Here is a 22,509-nt window from a genome sequence, read left to right on the forward strand (position 1 = left end):
TTTTTCACTCACCATTTTTAAATTAAAATACAGTAGAAAATATAAAGAAAAGACTTGAGATATAATTTATAATTCTTTACTCAAATTACTTCACCATCCTCTCATATAGACCCTATAATGCTTAGGGGTATTTTTGTCATTTTACATACATTTTCAAATATAACTATAGTATCTAATATTTATTATTATTTACAATGTTCAACCACAAATATTGCCATTTGTATGACTTTGTCCAAAGATTTAGTAATTTTTGTATTTATATTATGTAACCCAATTCTACGAGGGTGGGTTCAACAGTAAGAAAAATGGCTCCATAGCAGTCATAAGGTCAGATGTCCAACCTCATGCCCTGAATGGAGAAGGAGCAGGAAGAAGAAGAAAGCGCTTTAACCATAGCTTCCAGTCGTCTTCGTTTGGCTTGGTTGGGGAGAAGTACTAATTTCATTCTAGTTGGACCTAGAGGGGATCTATATAGAGATCGTGAAGAAGCTTAGTAAGTTCCTGATTCTCTTCCTATACAGGATTTAAGAAAGTACAGACTCTGTTGTTACTGAATTTGATTCATACTGTTATTGTTAAAGCCTTCCTAAATGAAGTGATACGTAAGTTCTTTCTTAAGTTTCTCGTGAGGTAGTCCGAGACTCGAGCTATTCCTCATTTTCCTAATTTTTTTTTTTTTTGTAAAAAAAATATGTAACAGATTAGATATGAATTATGATAGAATCTACGATGTAATTATCCGCATTGATACTTTATTCTAATACAAATCTGTAATTTTTAATATATTTTCACCGGTTGAACCCTTGTTTCCGATTCCATCAGACTCATCATTTTCCTCTACAAATATATGTTAGTATCATTTGGTTATCAATATCGTAGTTCTTTTTAATCTAAACAGTAGAATAAGGACATGTTTGTTTCAGCTATTGCTATTACTTTTGTTGTTTGTTGTTACTGATAGACAGTAGATAATAGTTGTTTTTTCTGCGTAAAGTAGTTATTTTAGAATTGTTTGGTCGAGTTATTTCAAAAGAAAAATCGGCTAACTTTTACCAGCAACAACAAACAGTGTAGTTTTCGTTTTGTCCTCATTTTCGTTGCTACTTATTATTTTTTTTACTTCAAACATTAAAATATAAATGTTTAATTAAGATAAACATTATTTTTAAATAAAAATCAACTAACCCTTAAAATTAATTTTCACAAACTTAGCTTACTTCTCAATTTGAATTAAAAAAGAAAATTCAATAAGATTTTTTTAAAAAATAATAGTATGAAATTACAAAGAAGGGTCTCAAGAATGTCGGCTATTATAGTAATTTTGTTGACGTCCTTTGGAAACAAACGCAAACTACGGAATAAAATAAAGATAAGGTCAGTACAAGGTCATTTCAATGATCCAAACTACCACCATCCTCTTGATTTCATCATATGACCAAAATACCCTACCTAATAATCATTTCTCACCCCAATATCAATACCCCTGGTGAGGGTATTTTCGTAATTTCAAGATAGAAATTTTTTATGCATTTATAACACAACCAAATTAAGCTAGCTTGAAAGACATGGGATAGAGAGAGAAACATCAAAAATTGCAACACATAATATATACAAACTGCAAAATATAGATTTTTTAAAATATTACCTGAAATATATAAAAATAATTTTAAATAAATTGTAGGTAATTTAATTTTATTTATTCATTAAGGAAACCCTACACGCAAAACATGAGCGGCACGTGCCATGGAGTTGTGTTGGGGCTCGGTTCTTCACCAAGGCAAGTTAAAAGTTAGGTTCGGATGTGTGGAGGTTGGAGGGTTGAAAACCACACATAACCGCTTTATGGTTTGGCAATATCAAGATAGGCATGTTTTATTACTCTACATATTCTTGGTTTCTATGTACACTTTTTTTTTCCTCCTTTTTTAATTCTTTTTCTTTTCTCATTATTGCCAAAAGGACAATTATTAGAAGATACATGAGGTGTATTAGCCAGCCGCTAAAATTTATAGAATTTTTAATTTTAACGAGTCATTTTCGAGATTGAGACAACTATATAACCCTGTCGCAAAATATTTAGAGCAAGTCGATATCGAGAAATGGTCACGTGCATATAGGACCGATTATGAGATTTTAGAGGCTCAGGGACGAATTACCAATTGGGGTCCTAATAAATAAGTACAAGTAAAAAATAAAGTAGAGAAGTCAATTATATAAAAGAATATTACTTAAAATGACATTTTTTTTTGTTACATTTAACACGCAATCTAATAAAAATATTTCAAATGAAAAAACATTTTATATTCAAGAGTATGCAGGCAAGAAGGCAGACAGTTCATTCAGGACATTCGAGAGTAGGCCATTGGCATCGATCGAGTAGTGGGAGACTATAATGCAACCTTGATGGAGCAGTTTTCAAAAACTCGGGTTGTTGTGGGTGGGGGCGGTCGTGAGGGCGAAAAATGGGGCATTTATAGCTGGGGCGAGCGGAGTAATAATCCACTAGGCAAATATTGTTGAGGCTATGGCTTTGCGAGCAGGTTTAATTTGGGCTATGGAAATGGAACTTGACAATGTACAGTTTGAAATGGATGTTAAAATGGTTGTCAATGGAATTAACACAAATGAACCAGACTTATCTACCTTTGGGGATATAATTGAGGACTGCAAGGAGCTACTGAGTAACAAGACGTTTTCTGTATCTTTTGTTCCACGACTAGCGAATAGAGCTGCACACCAAATAGCTAGGCACGTTATTTCCAATGTTAGTTACTATTCTTTTTTTTATTTGCCAGATTGGCTAATAAGTGTAATTGAAGAGTATATTATTGCCTCATCTATATAAATATCTGTTTCTTAAAAAAATTGTATATTTCTTTAAGTACCCAATTTCTTATACAAAATGATGTCTATGAGCATTTCTAAATGCAAAATTTTCAAATTTAATAGATTATGAAATAGTTCTAATTGATTTTATATTCTTGAGGACACAAAGTATAATAACAGAAAAATGAAAAACCAAATTTGAAAAGTATCTCACTTAACGAGTTTTAGCGGCTAAGTTTTTGAAATTGGAAGATTTTGATGTATTTCTCCCAAATTGCCTCTGAAGCCCAAGTAAATCAGAATCTAATAGAGTTTTGCAAAGACTGGATAGATAAATTAGAAATTTTGTTGGGATTAATGGGTGGGAGAGATAATTATAGAAAGACTCTGAGATAAATTAGGGAATTGATTTTCTACATTTTTATTAAGAAATTTGGAAAGAATGTGAAATAAATTAGAGAATTTGGAAACAATACTTAGTAATTGATGCTCATGTTTTTAATCAAGTATAATTTTTTTTAATTTAATTTAATATCAAAATTTTAATTTGGAAAGAATCTCATGACAATGTTTTTAATCAAAGTATATTTTTTTTTAATTTAATCAAGTATAGTTTAGAAGTCTATAATAATACCATATATTACTATAATTGTACCCCTTTCATCCCTGGGCCCTGGACAGACGCCCCTCTTGCCCATGCTCAGGGACGGGCCTGCGTGCATACTTTTATATTCTCGGTATAAAATGATGCCCATAAGCATAACATATTCATGGAACACAGTAATGGTTTACATTTACTTATCACAATGTTAAAGTACATAAGAGTTACTCTTCAAATATGGGTTTACAAGAAACAACAATTAGCAGGTGAGAACTTTCAACCATCATGTAGTGTAATATATAAACATAACAACTTGGCTTTCAGGAGAACGACAATTACATTTGTCGCATTAGGCTGAAAAGAAGATGACAAGTCATATAGACAAAACTGTCACTTGTATGTTTTATGGAATAAATAGCCACACATTTCAGATCGGTGATTCAACGAAGGGGGGAGTTATCGACTTAAATGAAAAAACATGCACGTGTAGGAAATAACAACTTTCACAGTTTCCATGTAAACGTGTATGAAAGGTTATGTATGGGCAACAACTAAGTAATGCATATCAATGGGTAGATCATTACTACACTAATGGTGATCCTCCTATGAGAGTTCTCCTCCTATAAAAGGCTCCGCACATGTCGATCAAGAAGTTAGAATAGAAGACCATCTCAAGGTGAAGATCCAGTTCCAATAACATGGAGCAGGTGCGGGAATACTAGCCATACTAGGTTGAATTGCCATCCTCCGCTACCGAATAAGACACAACCTCCGAGTACAATAGCAAATTCTCTAAGATCTATGTGAACTTTCACTATGTGAACTTTCATCGCTATTCTTTGAACTCATATATTAAAGAACGATACTTTCATTGTTATTGTATATTTCAATACATGTGCTTAATTGTATATTTCAAATGAATGTGTGCTAAATTATATCTCTTTTAGCTCTTCCCTTTCATTAGTCATTATCAATTGTAATATATAAGTGGGCTTCACGGTTCAAATAACCACTTTACAGTTGCAATGATTATGAAGTCAAATGTATACGTATTAATTTCGTAGTTGAATAAACTACGAAACAGACTCACAAACTGCAAAAACATTTATTTTACAGTTCAACTAATACCTCCACAGTTGATTAACCTATGAGGTATAATATACACATGTAAGCTTCAGGTTCAAGTGATACATTCACAGTTCATGAAACTACGAAATACTCAAACCTGATATACAATATCCAAACTTGAAATTTTCACAATATAAACCACAATATATAACTCAAACCTAAAATGTTCAAAGTAGCAACCATAATATCAACCACAATATACATTTTAATCCAATTCCAACAGATAGATTTTCCTGTGAAACAGCTCAAGTGCAATATGATACCGAAGAAAAGATCCATCCATTGGGGTAACTGTAATAGGCCTTTGATCGGTTAAAAATTATGCGAAAACACAAACGAATATGCAACAGTCCTTTGAGCCCGTTGTGTGTTGCGTAACATCTCGAACCCTACTCAATGTTATGTCTCAACTGTCACTTGTGTCCGGTTAATATACCGAGTTAGTAATATCCCTAGAAAGGACTAAGAGGCGACTCGATATGAAGTCGCCTATATATACATGCATCACCACCAAATCAAGAGCCCCAAGTATCCAATGATTTCCTTTGACGTTTATAGACATGTATACCGTCTTGACTTCCTTCCATGATCTCATGTATTCGGAGTCATTGTCTTGACTATTCCCATAAAAAACCATATGAAGTTATTTATTGAGCATCCATCCAGTGAATTGGCCATTGGTCGTAGTCCAGTCTGTAGGTAAATCAGTACTGACAGACTAACGCCTCAATAACCAAAGAAACACATCGATGTGTTGGTTCAATCAAAACAGTATGAGATAATCAATTAACAACATATATAAGATAATTAAACAAAACAACATACATATGAGATTATATGTACTTACCCATCCTTCTTGATAGGTACCCGATTTTTCAAGGTCCTGAAACCACTGTAAGCCCGGATGTAGTAGTGTTAACCCTCTTACAACTTTAGTAGTGTTTTGGGTTGCTCTAACTTTCCAAGTCTCGATGACCATAATATCTTCTGAATTAATTCAAACATTCCATTCCGAGGGCTTTCTTGCTCAAGTAAGAACAACCTCTTGAATACTGCATCACCATCTTCTTTGCTATGCCAATTTGTGTTATCAAAAGCTTCATATATTTGTTTATACATTAAGCTCCGACTTCCTCTAAAGTACATGTCTCTCAATCTCTTTTTCTTCTTTAAAATACTCATCCTTTGCAAAATTGCCTTCGTATTGCTAGATCTTAATCTGGTGATCAGTCCCAACTCCCAATCTCCAAATTTGAGTTCAACTCCTTTGATGTTGAACCACATCTCTCTATGTTTTGGGTTTGGTGGAGTAATCTCTCTACTTATTACACCATGACATATGGGAGTAGATAATGTACACACTTCCATATCCACCAAATGCCCGAAAGAATTCCATTTGCTCTTTTGACAATTTACTCTTGACTTTCTTCATTACCTCAATGTCAGTCTTTATCGTGATTGATGCCTTTATATTCAAGCTGAATGGATACTTGAAATTGTTGCTTTTACTACTATCATCAATATGTACTATTCTCTCCCTCTTCTTGGAATCCTTCTTAGAATCCTTATTTGAAACCTTCACATTATTAAACAAAAAAGAATTTAGTGTAAAAGAAACAAGAAAATAAAATTTCTTCCCAGTTAATAAACTTATTCACACTACAAAATCAAATAAACTTAAAATATTTTGCAGTTGAAGCAACTGCGAAATAGATTATAAAATTGTGAAGACAAATGTCTTCATAGTTTCTGAAATCCCTTGACAGTGCCAATGTAGTCCTCCACTAAATTGTTTGCGCAATCATGAGAAACCTTATGTAGTGCAAGCAACTGCAGAGAGTGATATGAATTTCCTATGCAATTGCTTCCATTGTGGAAGGTTTCTCATGATTGCGAAAACATCTTCCTAGACAAATAAGAGGATTTCTAACACATTCAATCACCCAAATACATCTCAAAACTTATTCCTAATGCATAAGCATGCTACTAAACATAACTCTAACCCTAATAAAGTCTTCAATCACTATAACAACTAAACCCTAAACCGATAAACTTTAAATCGCACTAAAACGCTAAACTAAACCATAAACATGCAAAGAGATTAAAACTTACATTCTTTCTCATCTTTGCCCTTGAATCACAGCAAAAAAAAATGTTGGAAAAATCGCATATAAAACGCAGCAAAAATCGCACAAATAAGAGAACCAAGTCGAGTTTATCTTTGTATGAGTAATGTGTCATAGAGAAATATTAAATTATAATATATATACTAAGGATATTTCAGAAAAGTTAATTTTGAAAGTATCTAGTTTGAAAAGAGATATTGTGATAGACCTACAGACCAGTTTTGTTAATTTACACTTAATAATACCAGTTTTGTTAATTTACACTTAATAATGCATGGTTAGTGAGTATTTGGTTAATTTGTATGAGATTGAGAGGTTACCCGGCTTCCTAATTTTTTGGAAAAAGGTTGTAAATTTATTTTGTTTTTTTAAATTTCTAAAGAAAAATAAAAAATGTGGGAATAAACTAGTAATATAATATTTAGGTATGGTATCAATGGCGCAGTTCCTATATATCTTTTTTGAAATTATAATTAATCATGTGATTGTTTATGTGAGAGAATTGATTGAAAAGGATTTCATCAAAAGGTGATTATAATAATTATAGAATTGGTTGTTAATTAGGAGTCTTGTCATAAATCCAGAAAAGGCCCATGTATTTGCTCTTTTTAATTATCTCACTCTATAGTTTATTTTTCTTGTAATATATATACTATATTTAGTATATTTGTTATAAATTGATATAAATTGGTAATGTAGATTAGGTAAATTACATCCAACTAATATAGGTAATGAATTTCAATTTCAATTTCTATTTTCCCCTAGATGTGGAAATGGATTCCAACCGACCGAGATGGAGAATCCTCAAAATATTGGAGGATGGAGATGGGAGCGGAGAAAGTTAAGTTTATTGGGGCAATTTAGGTGCATAAAATAAGATCAGAAAAAGATCAAGGAGGAGCCGAGAACCGGCGATCTCGCTTGTAAGCATGAATTTTTATCCCATTTCTATGATGAATATAATTACCCCGTAGCAACTGATTAATCAAAAGGACCAAAATCTAGGTTCCCGATAAAATTTCATACACAAAATCAATCCAAAGGTTATATTAATACTTTACATATTTTTATTTTAAGGAAATGTCACTTCATATCTGCTATATTTTTCTGGATTTTTCCTAATTTTTTTTTCGTGAAATCCCAAAGCACTACTTTTTCCTTCGGAAATCGAGGTGGGAACAAGCTCAGAAATATTTGAATCATTTTTCAAAAAAAAAAAAATCATTCCGTGTAAGTCATCGTGAATAAGCATTTATAATATATTTCAGATTTTTTTGAGTTTTGTTTCGGCCTCCGTAATTCTATTTTGTGCCCACATGTCTATTTTTAATTAAAATAGACCCGTGGTGACTCTATTTCCTTAAATAGAGCTGATCCGGTTTTATTTAGAGCCGTCCGATGTAAAAATTTATCGTTTAGATGCATGTTCCAATATAAATGGGGAGGGGTCAAAAAAAGTTAGAAACAGTTAAAACTTTATACCGGACACTGCACGAAATAGAGGCGGCTTAGCTCTAATAGAGCCGGTACAATTTTCGATTTTTGGGAAAAAATTTAAAATAGTTTTTAGTCTTTTCAAAAACTTTTTTTTGGAAAGAGAAAGTAGTATTTCTAGTGTTTTTTAGGTTTTTTTTTTTTTTTGCTTAAACCACTATTTGGCCCTCAATTTATCCAAAATTTTATTATTTAGTCCTTCATCTATTATTTGGTTACATTTGGCATCTGATCTATCCCAATTGGTATAATTTCACCCAATTTGAATGGAGATTTAACATAACTATTATTCTATTAACACATGACGATATTTTAACACTTAAATTTGATAAATTTTAGTTTTGGGATTTGTTTTTCTTTTTTAGCTTAATTAATTATTTTCACATAAAAGAGTTTATGTAGTAAATAAACTTCAAGACGTATGACATGTCAAGTTCATGTGTCAAAATATCACTACATATGAGGGGGAATAACAGTTTTGTGAATTCTTCATCTAAATTGGGTGAAATTTCACCAATTAGGATAGTTCAGAGGCCAAATATAACCGATTAATACATCAGGGGCCAAATAGCAAAATTTGAAATAGGTTATGGGCTCAATAACACTTTAAGCTCTTTTTTTTATTGTTTTTTAATTAACTAACAATCAATAACTTAATATATTTTGTCTTTGTGTGTGGATTCGTTTTTGGAGCCAGGAAGAATTGACGGATCAAAATTGAATCGTAATAGAGACACGCTCTAACGGTAATTTCTGAGAAACATAATGGCGTTTCATTTTTAATTACTTTGATTTATTTGTAAATTTTTGGAGTTGATTTGGAGTAAAATCACTTGGTTTCAATTTTTGGTGATTTTTTCAATTTTTTTTATACAAAAATAGAGTGGTGGGACCTCGTTATTGAGGAAGAGAGCTGTACAGTACTACTCCTCTTTCAGATTTTTTTGCGTATTTTTTGGATTTTTTTGTTCATTTTTTAAATATTTTATACTAAAATTAAGCAAAAAATTATTACATTTTAAGAAAAATGTGTTTCATGTGTTTTGAGTCGAAAAAACAATTCTTTTATATTTATTTAATATTTTCCTTGATTTTTTAGCCTTTTTTATTAGATTTTTTTTTTTTTAACTAGAAAAATGAATATCATATAAATGATGGACTCGCGTCCATTTCAATAGTGTTCAAGAGTCATTTCGGTACAACAGTTGAAAAGAAATCGCTAGCATTGGAACAGGCAAGCCTAGCTACCAAATGAGCTGCACTGTTCGCTAAATGAGGAATAAAAGCTAATTTAAAAGATGGGTTGGATCTTAACAACACTCGACAATCTTGTATAATCATTCCAAACTCAGAGATATCCTGTTTTCCAGATTGAATAGCATCGACCACAAGTTTAGCATCAGCCTGCTTTGTCTAGGCGATACTGGTTGCCGCTGTCCGTAATTGGTTCCAATGGTCCCATGTTCCGTCAGCCTGCTTTGTCTAGGCGATGCCTTTTGTTGATAGGCTCTCCAGTCTTGAATTGCCTCCATGCTGATGCGCCAACTAGTATCTGCCGGCCACCACCTCATGTGCCAAAGGACTCTGTTTCTGTGGTCCCAAATTGATTTTAAAGCACAACATATTCTGACGATCATGTCCTAACTTGAGCCACATAAAGCTTGCAAGAGCCACTTGGCAAGATTCAAATTGTCCACAAGCGGAGTAGGAACCCCTGCAATTCGCCAAATGTCACCTGCAAAACAACATTCAACAAATAAATGGTTATCCGTCTCCTGCTCCACACATACTGGGCATTCCGTTGTAATAGGGACTCTTCTTTGGGCCAACCAAGCTCTAGTTGGTATACATCTTGAGCAAATTCGCCAAATGAACTGTTTAAGCTTAGGGGGAATCATCAACCTCCATAATCTCCTCCAACCTTCCTGAGCCCTATTATCTTCTACAATGCCCATGCCTGCTAGGTAGCCTGAATGCACATTATAGTACCCATCCTTTGACCAATGCCAGATTCTCATATCTTCCCCTACGTTATATGGCAAAATAATGTCACTAATGGCTTGCACTTCAGTTACACTAAAGCACCCATTCAGTGTCTCCATGTCCCACCCTCTCCCATTCTCAAGTAACACGTCAGCAGCTGTCAAATTCTCCAATCCAGGGACCATAAAGGAATTTATGCAAAAACCCTCTAAATTAGGTACCCATGCGTCCTCCCAAACTCTAATTGACCTACCATTTTGAACCCTCCATCTAGTCCCTTTTCTCAATATGATAAGGCCCTCCCATATACTTCTCCAAACCATACTAGGATTATTGCCTAATTTAGAGGAAAGTAAGTCATCCATAGGAACATATTTAGCTTTGAACATTCTACTTACTATAGTATTAGAGAATTTTAGCAATTTCCAGCCCTATTTACCTAACATTGCCAATTGAACATATGCAAATCCTTAAAGCCCATCCCCCCTGAATCTTTTGGCATACATAATTTACCCCAATCAAACCAATGGATGTTTTTTTCCCCTTAGGTTTCATACCCCACCAAAAGGAATTCATTAATTTTTTCAGCTCATCACAAATAGATAAGGGTAAAAGGAACGTACTCATACAGAAGGTTGGCAAGACCTGAGCCACAGACTTTAGCAATACCTCTTTCCCCGCCTGGGAAAGGAATTTAAGTCCCCACGCACCAAATTTCTTTCGCAGCCTATCAACCAGAAAGGTGAAAATCCGACGTTTAGAACGTCCAATAAGAGAAGGCAACCCCAGATAACATCCCGTGTCTAGAGGAATGCACACCCCCAAAATCGTTTTAATCTCATTTCTCATTCCCTCTGGCGCATTTGAACTGAAGAAAATTCCAGATTTGTTCAAGTTCACAGCCTGCCCTGACGCCACTTCATATTCAGACAAGATTTCCATCACCTTTCTAGCCTCAGATGCAGTTGCCCAAAAAAATAAGAAGCTGTCATTAGCAAAGAAGAGATGTGTAATAGCCAGTGCCCTACTGCAGATCCTACACCCTAAAATAAGCCTTTCGCCTTCGGCTTTCCTTATTAATTTATACAAGACTTCAGCACACAGAATAAATAGGTAGGGTGACAACGGGTCCCCCTGTCTTAGTCCCCTTCTGGGACAACCTGATCGGACCTGTCCCCATTCACTGCCACCTTATACTTCACTGTTGTGATACATAACATCATCCAGCGAATCCAGGTCTCATGAAAACCCATCCGAGTCATAACTGCTTTCAGAAAATCCCAGTCTACTCTATCATAAGCCTTACTGATATCGATCTTAAGGGCTACTTGGGCATTCTTCACTCTATTCAATCTCTTCATGAAGTGTATACTCTCAAAAGCCACCTGAACATTGTCAATTATGGATCTGCCTGGGACAAAAGCAGATTGAGTATCACCAATAATTTGAGGGAGGATCTTTTTCAAACGATTAACTAAGGTCTTGGCAATTATCTTATAAATAACATTGCACAGAGAAATAGGGAGAAAATCCTTAAGCATTCGGGGATTGTCAATCTTAGGTATAAGGACAATTGTAGTGTCATTAACCCCATTAGGAAATTCCCCCTCTTGAAGCCATTTTGCACAAGCGGCTCCCAACTCCACCCCCAGTATGTCCCAAAATGCTTGGAAGAAACCAGGATTTAGTCCATCAGGGCCAGGGGATTTATTTGGACTTATTGAGAAGAGGGGTTGTTTAAATTGCTCAAACTCAAAAGGAGCTGTAAGTAAATCATTAGTAGGAGAATCAATGAGCGTGCTAATCACCTGAACCGTATCACCCCTTATCGAATTCGAAGCAGAGAAGACGGTCTGAATATAATTCTGCGTAAGGCCCAACAACTCAGCCTGACCCTTAACCACTCCCCCCAGCTCATCTGTCAATGAGGCAATATAATTCTGTTGTCTTCTTGCTTTAATATTAGCAAATTCCTGCATTAAGCAGGTAGGGTAAATAGCTCCACCAACCTTTTCAGAGGTGTTTAGAATACAGTTGAAATCTCCTATCACCACCCACAGTAGTGAGGATCCCCTTGCTAGTCTCCTCAATAATTCCCAAGACTCTCCATGCCTACTACGGTCAGCCAACCCATAGAAGCCAATTAACCTCCAATCTCCCTGGGCCGTATCAGTAATAATTGCCTCAATATGATGTTCAGAAAAGCTTTTAATCCCCACCTGAACTCCTGCTTTCCATAACAAAGCTAACCCTCCACTTCAGCCTCTTCTACATACAGGGAATGTGATGCGCCTTCGGTGAAGAAGACTCACTAAGGGATAAGTGTACCCCGTCGTTATCAAGTAATAAATCTGGAAAGTCCAGGTATCGAATCCACAGGACTTATTTACCACAAGTATCGAATTACTTGGCCTCAGGTGTTATCTAGGCTTAGGGGGGTTTGAATTTGGTTTGATTAAGTTAATCTACTCTTAGGTTGAATTACGCTACTTGATAAGTGTCCAATTCAACGTTCAAATGTCCACTTTAGTGCTAGGTTATTTAATTAATATAGTGTTATTTCGGATATTATTGCTTGTTTTGGTATGATTTGTCTCCACAGGACTCAAATGATTAAAAGGAGCAGAATTGGACTTAATTTGAAGGAACTTTGGACTTGAAACGAAATTGGAGTTAGTCTTGCCCAAGATGAGCTGAATCAAAAGAGCTGAAACGAACTGGAGTTAGTCTTGCCCAAGACTAAGACCTTCGAACTGATGATGTTTAGATTGATCAGGACTCTTTCCTACTCAAAGAAGAAGGCAGAAAATAAGGGATATGAGAAGATTAGAAAAGATTTGTGATTGGGAAAGATATTATTTTGTTAGCTAATTTTTAGGGATATATTTTCTCTACAAAACATTAGGTTTTAGATTAGAATAGATCTCTCTCTCTTTTCTTAGACTGGAACGTACATTTTCTATCGTTCTTGATCCGGGAAAAACGACAAACATTTATTTTGTTCTTTATGGCTATTCATAGCTAAACTCTTTATTTCGGTTAAGGGATAATTCAAAGGCAGGAATCTTCAAGTATTGTGAGATCGTTTCTCTTCTAGTATTTTCTCTTTATTCATATCATTTGTTTATTCACTGTATTTAGGGATTTTATCTCAATTGTTAGTTTGCTTTTGAATGATACGGCCGATTGTTCATTTGATTAAACTGGCATATAGCTGTCTGATTAAACTAGATAATCAACGAGTCATTATTTAGTTAAATCTGAGTTAGTAGCAATTGATGATATAAAGTTGAAATCTAGATTGTATTTGGGGACAATCAGATTGACAAATTGAGAACTCTCCATGTGACATTAATACATCTATTTTCGACTTTATCACATCAAGTGAATGAGTAATTAAGTTTCTGAATCGATATCGCTGAGAATCGGTTGGCTTAGATTAGGTTCTTCTAATTCATAACGTTGTTAACGGGTTGAATCTTAGCCGCTGAGGTAAGGTTATTCGTTAATTAGGAGTTAACTACAGTCTTACTTGGTTAATTCATTATTTAGGAAGAATATACCAAACTAGTCTGATATGCAATTTACAAGAAATATCATTTCTGTCAATGATCAAGACTAACTAAATTCCTTGCCTGAGAATCCCTTAGCTGAAATTCTAATTAATCATTTTATTCAATTTCAACTCAACTCTATTACTTTTGTTAATTTAGCAATCAACTATTCCAATCCCCCCTTTTTACTTTTTATTTATTTGCTTGGTTATATTTACAAATTAGATCAGTATTAGTCCTTTGGGTACGACCTTTGCTTACCCTTGTGCAAGCCTGAGGGCTGTGAAGTTATATTTTATTTTTGGTGGATTCGAGAACCGTCACTACTCCTAGCTTGGTTATCTAGTTCTAACTAAGTTATTCTACACCTAATTAAGTTAAACTACTCCTAATTAAGTTAAACTACTCCTAATTGATCTTTCACTAATGCAATTACCCGAAGGAACATGGTATGAACGATAATAACAAAGTTAGGTTATTAGGTCTATTGATTAAAAACCTAATCTAAGTCACTTGTATTCAAGGCGATTAACCCTACTTACCCTCCTGAAGTTCCTAGTGCGTGATTCCCTTGTAAGGCCGAAACTAGGTCTAAGGCTCAGCAATTTGGGCTTAATCAACTAAGAGGTCGTCAATCTCCTAGGCTCTGACTAGGTCAGATTCAGCTCACAATATGTGCCTACTCGATTTTGGGGCTTTTGAATGAGTTAAACCAATTGAATAAAGCGTAAGATAAAAATTAAACAATCAAGCATAGAACAAAATAAGAGCTAAAATATTATTAAAGATGAAGGATAATGTCACAGGATACAATTAGCCTAGGATTCATAGACTATATCAAAGAGTACAAACAAGGAAAAGTAAAAGGAGATACGAAAATCCCTTTCAAGGAACCTGTCTACTCTGCAATCGGCTTCCTAGGTCTTAAGGACGGACCTTGAATATTCCTCGAGAACAGCTTTGAAGGAGCTTCAATGGAGGTCGATGAAGATGGAGGAGATGGAGAGGAAATTCAAGGGGAAAGCTAGGGTAATTTACAAATAATGAAAGATCATAATTTACATTGGAAAAATCCTATTTATAGGCATGGCTCGGGCCCTTTTCTTGACCTATTTCGTGTCCTTATGCAGGTAGGAAGTCGTGGGGTCCATCGTGGCGTCGTGGGGGCGGAATTGGTCTTTTTGACCAATTTTCGCAGGTTTGCTCGCCGAGCAGGGCGAGCTGCTCGGCGAGCAGGAGCAGTGCCTGGGCAGTGCCTGGGCAGTGCCTGGGCAGCTCGCCGAGCAGCGCCTGGGCTGCTCACCGATGCTCAATTCGCCGATCGACTGCCGGGGGTCCCCGAGACACGATTTTTGCCTGAAATTGATCATGTTTTAACCTGCACACGCACATAAACTCCAAACAACATTAGTCCAAAGGCTAAATTGACCCGTCAATCACTTATTTTGAGCAAACGCTTCGTTTGGTGCGACTTTTGACGGATCAATTAGCTTCAAAAGATAACGGAATTATAATATGCATTCCATTTTGGCCGTATTTGCCTAAATTGATCATAAAACGAGCCTGAACAACGAAAAGTAAATAAAACATTTCCAATTTCTAACTAACTCACACAAAAGCATTTAAATGCGAGAATTGCTCGCTTATTAACTAAATAACGCTAAAAACCGTTCTAAAACCGTACCCAAAGATAGGGGTTTTTGACCCCTATCAAACCTCCTCGCACTTAAAACTTTACTTGTCCCCAAGTAAACTAAAAACTAAACCCGCAAACACAAGCAAGCTAGAAAACCTCCCGGTTTGACTAGGTGCTTGACACAATTTCGAGCATCTATAATTACATGCATTCGGAAATACAAAGTAGAGACACGATATCCAAAAGCCGCATTTCAATTATCATAGGTCATATGTTTTAAGAAAAAGGACACATGTTTAATTAAAAGAGCTTGAGGGGATCGCTAGGTAAAACACCTCACCATAGGTAGTTCACTCATTTCACACAATTTTGGTGGCTAAAGTGTTTACTCTCGGCTTATGTTCTTGCTTAGGATTACGTTGATTTTGCACGTTCATCCGAGTTCCTCTACTATGCTATATGACTCCGATGATATCAAAAACAGCCTCGAATTGGGGTTGTAATGTGGTTAGAGGGTTAAAGGTACAACACGGGTTAATAGTTCTAGCTAGAAAAACAAAGTTAAAATGGCTTTAGCGAGTATGAAGTGACTGAGCTTTTTATTCGTTATATTTTCTTTGAGATGTTTTGATTTTAAGAACTGGGAGATAGAGTTCTCCTTCTTTTGTTCGTCTCTTTTCTTTTCTTTTTCTGTTTTTCTTCTCTTTTTTTTGTTTTGTTTTGGATCGCATTGCTCAATCACTTCTTAGCCTTTTGGCTTGCTACTGTGATGCCATAAACAAGGATAAAGCGCTAGAAGAAAACAAAGGCTCAATTCGAGCTTTGCAAAAAAAAGTGGGTTAAGTAACAAACCAAGTGATGGTTTGCAAAAATTGGGTTAGGACGAAAGAAAAATCTACAAACTACAAAAATATAGGCTCAAAGGGGCTTCCTAGAGTGGATGAAAAAGAGAAAATAAGGTAAAGAAAAGGGTTAATTCTAATGAGGTTGATTCATCGTTTACCATCTCAAATCATTGCATGTAGGTTCAACACAGTATTAGGTGCAAAATCTGTAATCTTTCCACAAGTCAAAGCATTCACACAAAAATGTCAAGAAAAAGAACTTTTTGATGTTCGCTCTTGGGCTCAAATTCAACTCACAATTCTTTGGGTTTCAATTTTGTGTTTACTAGTTCTCCCCAAACTCAAGTTTAATATCACATGCCTTCAATTCTTAAGTTATCTACCTAAGTAATGATTTTAGCATTTCTTCAAAAGTAGGGTCTAAATGCAAACTTTAGCTCATGCTTTTACAGATACAAGGGTTGTGTCCTACACCTAAACTAGTTGTCATGCAATCTTAGATTCGGTTCTAAGTCCTCAAGGACAAATAACAAAGTTTAGATTCGAAGGAGGTTCACGGTTTTAGGTCCTAAACATGCAAAACCTAAATAAAACCCGAAAAATGTAAAACTAAACTAGACATGACGCAACAAAATTTTTAAAAAATTATACAATTTTTGTAAGTTTGTCTACCCCTCCTCCTCACACTAAAAATATGCAATAAGTTCCAACATTGCATCACAAACCATGAAGTACAAGTGCAAAAAGTTAGGGTGGAGAAGACAACTTACTGATTTTATCGCAATCGCCAAAAATTTGATGATTTGCGGTGCCATTTTTTTTATTTTATTATTTATTTATTTATTTCAACTCCGTTCGGGAAAAAATCCCGAACCGTTGCTTATCTCGGCCGAGCAGCGGGCTGGGCGGCTGTGCCCAGCGGCGGGCTGGGCGCAGTGCCCAGCGCGCGGCGAGCAGTGCCCAGCTCGCCGAGCTGGGCGGCAGTGCCCAGCTCGCCCGAGCTGGGCCTCCTGGGGCCAAATTTTTTTTTTTTTTAAACCTGAACACTTTAAAAAAAATAAATAAATAAAATAAAATAGAAGAAAAGAAAACTAAACAACTAGACTAAAATATCAATGTATAATATAAATAAAATAAACCTGAAAAGTTTTATTAAAACTTGGGTTGCCTCCCAAGAAGCGCTACGTTATAGTCGGTGAGCTCGACATAGAATTCCCGCCTATGTGTATGCTTCTACTCGCGTTAGGAACTCGAACTCCTTAACAAATAACCCGTACCTACAAAACGGATTAAGAGCCTCAAATAAGTTTAATGAAAGTAGGAGGCCGAATTTAAACATATTATGAAAAAGTTTGGTTTGCTCCCTTTTGGATTCTCTTGGTAGGTCGAAGAGAATGAAAACTTCTGAATAAGGAGTAAATCCAAACTTTTCTAACTTTTGAGGAAAAGGTAGTTGATATACACAAGCTTCGATTTGATCATTTATTTCTATCACATGATTTAGAATTTCAGATTTTGAACCGGGGTTGCTTACCGCTTCCGGTTTTTCACTTACCTTGAGTGATGCATGTGACAGTGGACTTGGTTCTACCTTTTCATCATTCCTCAAAGAGATGGCTTGAGCTGATTCCCTTTGTGGGATTTCTATGTTTTCCTTTATGCTTGGGAGGGCATCCCGGGAGTGCTCTTGCATCTCATGGTTTATTTGAGCCAATTGGTTGCTCAAGTCCTTGCAAACCTCCTCATTGATTGTAAGTCGGGTTGATATTCCGTTCAAAAGGGACAGCACCTCATCTCGTGAGCTAGAGGGTTGTGGAGGAACTTGGCTTGCTTGTTCGTAAGGAAACATTCCCAATTTGTTTTCCCTGTGCTCATTAACAAACCTTTGGTGATTGAGGCTCAGTTTCGCCATCAAGATATCCATTTTCTTATTTAAGTCGGCCATGGAGGGATTGGGAGCCTCATTCTCCAGGGCATGAATGTATGGTCTTGATGGGATAGTAAAATTTTGAGCTTGCCACTCTACTTTTTCTTGCCAATTCATTGATCAGAGAATGCTGAGAAAAAGTGAAGTTCTAGCACAAAAGTTGATAAGTAACAGTATACAGATATGAACAAGTATAGAAGAGTATAAAGAAATTATATATCAACAAGTATAGACGATATAAACAAAGATATTCACAAACGAATTGTATATAAACAAGTATATGTATAAACAGGTATATGTATAAACAAGTATAAACGATATAACGATATAAACAAGGGTATTCACAACGAATGCCTAAACTAACAAATCAACCTTTGGTTCGATATTGCAGAAGAAATAAATCCCTGGCAACGGCGCTAAAAACTTGATGCGCCTTCGGTGAAGAAGACTCACTAAGGGATAAGTGTACCCCGTCGTTATCAAGTAATAAATCTGGAAAGTCCAGGTATCGAATCCACATGACTTATTTACCACAAGTATCGAATTACTTGGTCTTAGGTGTTATCTAGGCTTAGGGGGGTTTGAATTTGGTTTGATTAAGTTAATCTACTCCTAGGTTGAATTACGCTACTCCTAGCTTGGTTATCTAGTTCTAACTAAGTTATTCTACACCTAATTAAGTTAAACTACTCCTGATTAAGTTAAACTACTCCTAATTGATCTTTCACTAATGCAATTACCTGAAGGAACATGGTATGAACGATAATAACGAAGTTAGGTTATTAGGTCTATTGATTAAAAACCTAATCTAAGTCACTTGTATTCAAGGCGATTAACCCTACTTACCCTCCTGAAGTTCCTAGTGCGTGATTCCCTTGTAAGGCCGAAACTAGGTCTAAGGCTCAGCAATTTGGGCTTAATCAACTAAGAGGTCGTCAATCTCCTAGCCTCTGACTAGGTCAGATTCAGCTCACAATATGTGCCTACTCGATTTTGGGGCTTTTGAATGAGTTAAACCAATTGAATAAAGCGTAAGACAAAGATTAAACAATCAAGCATAGAACAAAATAAGAGCTAAAATATTATTAAAGATGAAGGATAATGTCACAGGATACAATTAGCCTAGGATTCATAGACTATATCAAAGAGTACAAACAAGGAAAAGTAAAAGGAGATACGAAAATCCCTTTCAAGGAACCTGTCTACTCTGCAATCGGCTTCCTAGGTCTTAAGGACGGACCTTGAATATTCCTCGAGAACAGCTTTGAAGGAGCTTCAATGGAGGTCGATGAAGATGGAGGAGATGGAGAGGAAATTCAAGGGGAAAGCTAGGGAAATTTACAAATAATGAAAGATCATAATTTACATTGGAAAAATCCTATTTATAGGCGTGGCTCGGGCCCTTTTCTTGACCTATTTCGTGTCCTTATGCAGGTAGGAAGTCGTGGGGTCCATCGTGGTGTCGTGGGGGCAGAATTGGTCTTTTTGACCAATTCCCGCAGGTTTGCTCGCCGAGCAGGGCGAGCTGCTCGACGAGCAGGCACTGCTCGTCGCGAGCAGGCACAGCCTGCTCAGAGAGCAGGAGCAGTGCCTGGGCAGTGCCTGGGCGGTGCCTGGGCGGTGCCTGGGCAGTGCCTGGGCGGTGCCTGGGCGGTGCCTGGGCAGTGCCTGGGCAGCTCGCCGAGCAGCGCCTGGGCTGCTCACCGATGCTCAATTCGCCGAGCGACTGTCGGGGGTCCCCGAGACACGATTTTTGCCTGAAATTGATTATGTTTTAACCTGCACACGCACATAAACTCCAAACAACATTAGTCCAAAGGCTAAATTGACCCGCCAATCGCTTATTTTGAGCAAACGCTTCGTTTGGTGCGACTTTTGACGAATAAATTAGCTTCAAAAGATAACGGAATTATAATATGCATGCCATTTTGGCCGTATTTTCCTAAATTGATCATAAAACGAGCCTGAACAACGAAAAGTAAATAAAACATTTCCAATTTCTAACTAACTCACACAAAAGCATTTAAATGCGAGAATTGCTCGCTTATTAACTAAATAACGCTAAAAACCGTTCTAAAACCGTACCCAAAGATAGGAGTTTTTGACCCCTATCAGAATGCTCCCTCAAACTTCAACTGCTGTTTTATTAAATTTAAACGCTGATCTTCTACAAGTGTTTCCATTAAAAATACAATAGCGGGTTTTTATGAAGAAAATAACTCCTTCAGGGAACGAACAGCCCAGTGGTTACCCAGACCATGACAGTTCCAACTTAAACAACTCATTCTCCCCGGCGGCCCTGTGTTTTAGGACTCGCCGATTCATTTTCTGTAGAAATCCCCTTATCCTTTCCAAAAATAGAGACTCCCTCCCCCTGCATACTCTCCCCTTCCTTCTCCTTCTCCTGACCTTGTCCCTCCCTTCTCCTCTTCCTAGCCTCATTTAAATCCATCTCAGTGTCCTTAGGAACCCCCTTGTCTCTCCCTCCCTCTCCCTCTGCCATCATTTTCTATTGTTATCTTAAGAAATGGCCCTGAAACTGGGCATATCAGAACCTCCCTCTCCCCTTCCCCAACTTATTTATTTGGCCCCCTCTCCCCTCTCTCTCTCCCCATATTAGTTATGTCCCTTAGAGCTCCCATCCCTCCTCCTCTACCACCTCCAAACCCCCTCTGGCTCCATCCTAACTTACTACCCCTATTGCTCTCTCTTAGCCATTTCGCCCCACTTTCATCGCCTCCTCTCCTTATTGGGGCCTTTAGCCACTCCCCCACTCTCTCTGAATCTCCACCCCCTGTAGGTTGAACACTTTTTCATAGAAGCGTTCCGTATGGCCCAGACGGCCACAAACATAACAGAAAATTCCCAAACGTTCATATTTGAAAGTTGCTAAAACCCATATATTTCATGTACTCTTTAATTTCTTAAACCTTTTCAACGGCCTTTCACTATCTAGGCTGACTCTGATACGCATGAATTGTCTATGAATACCAATATTATTGTTTTCATCATACTCCTAAAAAACCCTAAGAAAATTCCCTAGTTGTTTACCTACTATCTCAGACATAGTCCCCATAGGTAAGCTATAAATTTGGACCCATATAGAATAATTCAGTAAAGGCACATCATCCACATGGACTCCAAATTTCCAGTTATTCATAATCAAAATATAATTGTCAAAGCTCCAGGGTCCTCCAGCAATCACCCTGTCCCTATCAATCGGGTGAAAAAACCCAAAAGAGTATAGATTAGGGCTTACCTCTTGAATTTCGATGCCTCTAACCGGTCTCCATAATACTGCCAGCCGGTTTCTCATACTCAAGAAGTTGAGTGGTCTATCCACTGCAAACCGACCCAGGAAGCGAAGTCCCGAGTCCATCACTACCTCTGCTATCGGCGGTGCTACCAGCCCAAGGTGCCCCCCTTATTCTCCTTCGATTCTCAGGCCCTCCATTTCCCTCTCCATCTCAACACAGAACCAGATGCCTTCCTCACCCTCAACTAGACAAAGCCCCTCAAATTACAGAACTGCACCTCTCACGTCTAATCTTCCTAACCCAAATCAAGAACGCAACAACAAACCCCACCCACACAGAGTAGAGCACATCCGCTTACTCCGATTCACCACACTCTCAATTGCACCACCGCCCCTCTCCGCCAGAACTAACCAAATTCGCTAGAATCCACACACAAAACAGAGACCCTAACTCGAAAAAATCCACAAGCAAATCAACCAAGCACACCCAAAGCACACAATCGGACACCACATTCAACCAGCAGTAAAGAATCAAATAGCCAAATACTACCAGACAGCAAAGAAATCGTACAATAAAACAAACCAGAAACCGCAACGGAAGATCTTGAAACAAAAACGTAAATCATGAAAACAACAACTCAAAAGGGCTTGAGACTACCTTCACCATCGGAGGGACAACTCTCACTGGCGGAGTACGGCAGGCGGTGACGACGCAGAACCAGGACACCGACGGCAGCGATGGCTTCAGTTCAAGGTTCTACACCGGCGGTGGCGGCTATGCTTCCTTGCGAGAGAGACGGTTTCACGTGTTTTCTTTTTTTTCACCTCTTTTTCTTACTCTTATTATTTAGAAACTCCCATTAGATTTTTATTATTAAAAATAGATTCTTTGTAAATAAAAATCTTTTTCCATTTACTTAAAATAAAAATAAAAAATCTTATTTCATAATGTTTTCAGGAGTATTAAATTGAATATTTTTTACTCCATCCATTTCATATTACATGTCTTTTTAGAGAGTTTTATAGAAATTAAGGATATTGAAAAAAACATTGTTACCCCTTATTTATTGATTCTGATATTTATTTATTCTATAATAAGTCCAGTATTCTAATTAGTTTCCGTAAACCCGCGT

At 36.8% G+C, this 22,509-nt stretch overlaps 1 long non-coding RNA gene across 1 annotated transcript; it reads right to left on the minus strand.

Annotated features, from left to right (window-relative positions):
• Positions 1–17,007: 17,007 nt before the first annotated feature.
• On the minus strand, positions 17,008–22,205 carry LOC136230748 (uncharacterized). Its single transcript, XR_010689521.1, has 2 exons — positions 22,035–22,205; positions 17,008–18,268 (listed from the first exon to the last, which is right to left on the minus strand). It is a non-coding gene; the product is annotated as an uncharacterized lncRNA (long non-coding RNA).
• Positions 22,206–22,509: the final 304 nt, after the last annotated feature.

The sequence above is a fragment of the Euphorbia lathyris genome, chromosome 5, assembly GCF_963576675.1.
Source record: "Euphorbia lathyris chromosome 5, ddEupLath1.1, whole genome shotgun sequence".
In the NCBI taxonomy this organism is placed as follows: Eukaryota; Viridiplantae; Streptophyta; class Magnoliopsida; order Malpighiales; family Euphorbiaceae; genus Euphorbia; species Euphorbia lathyris.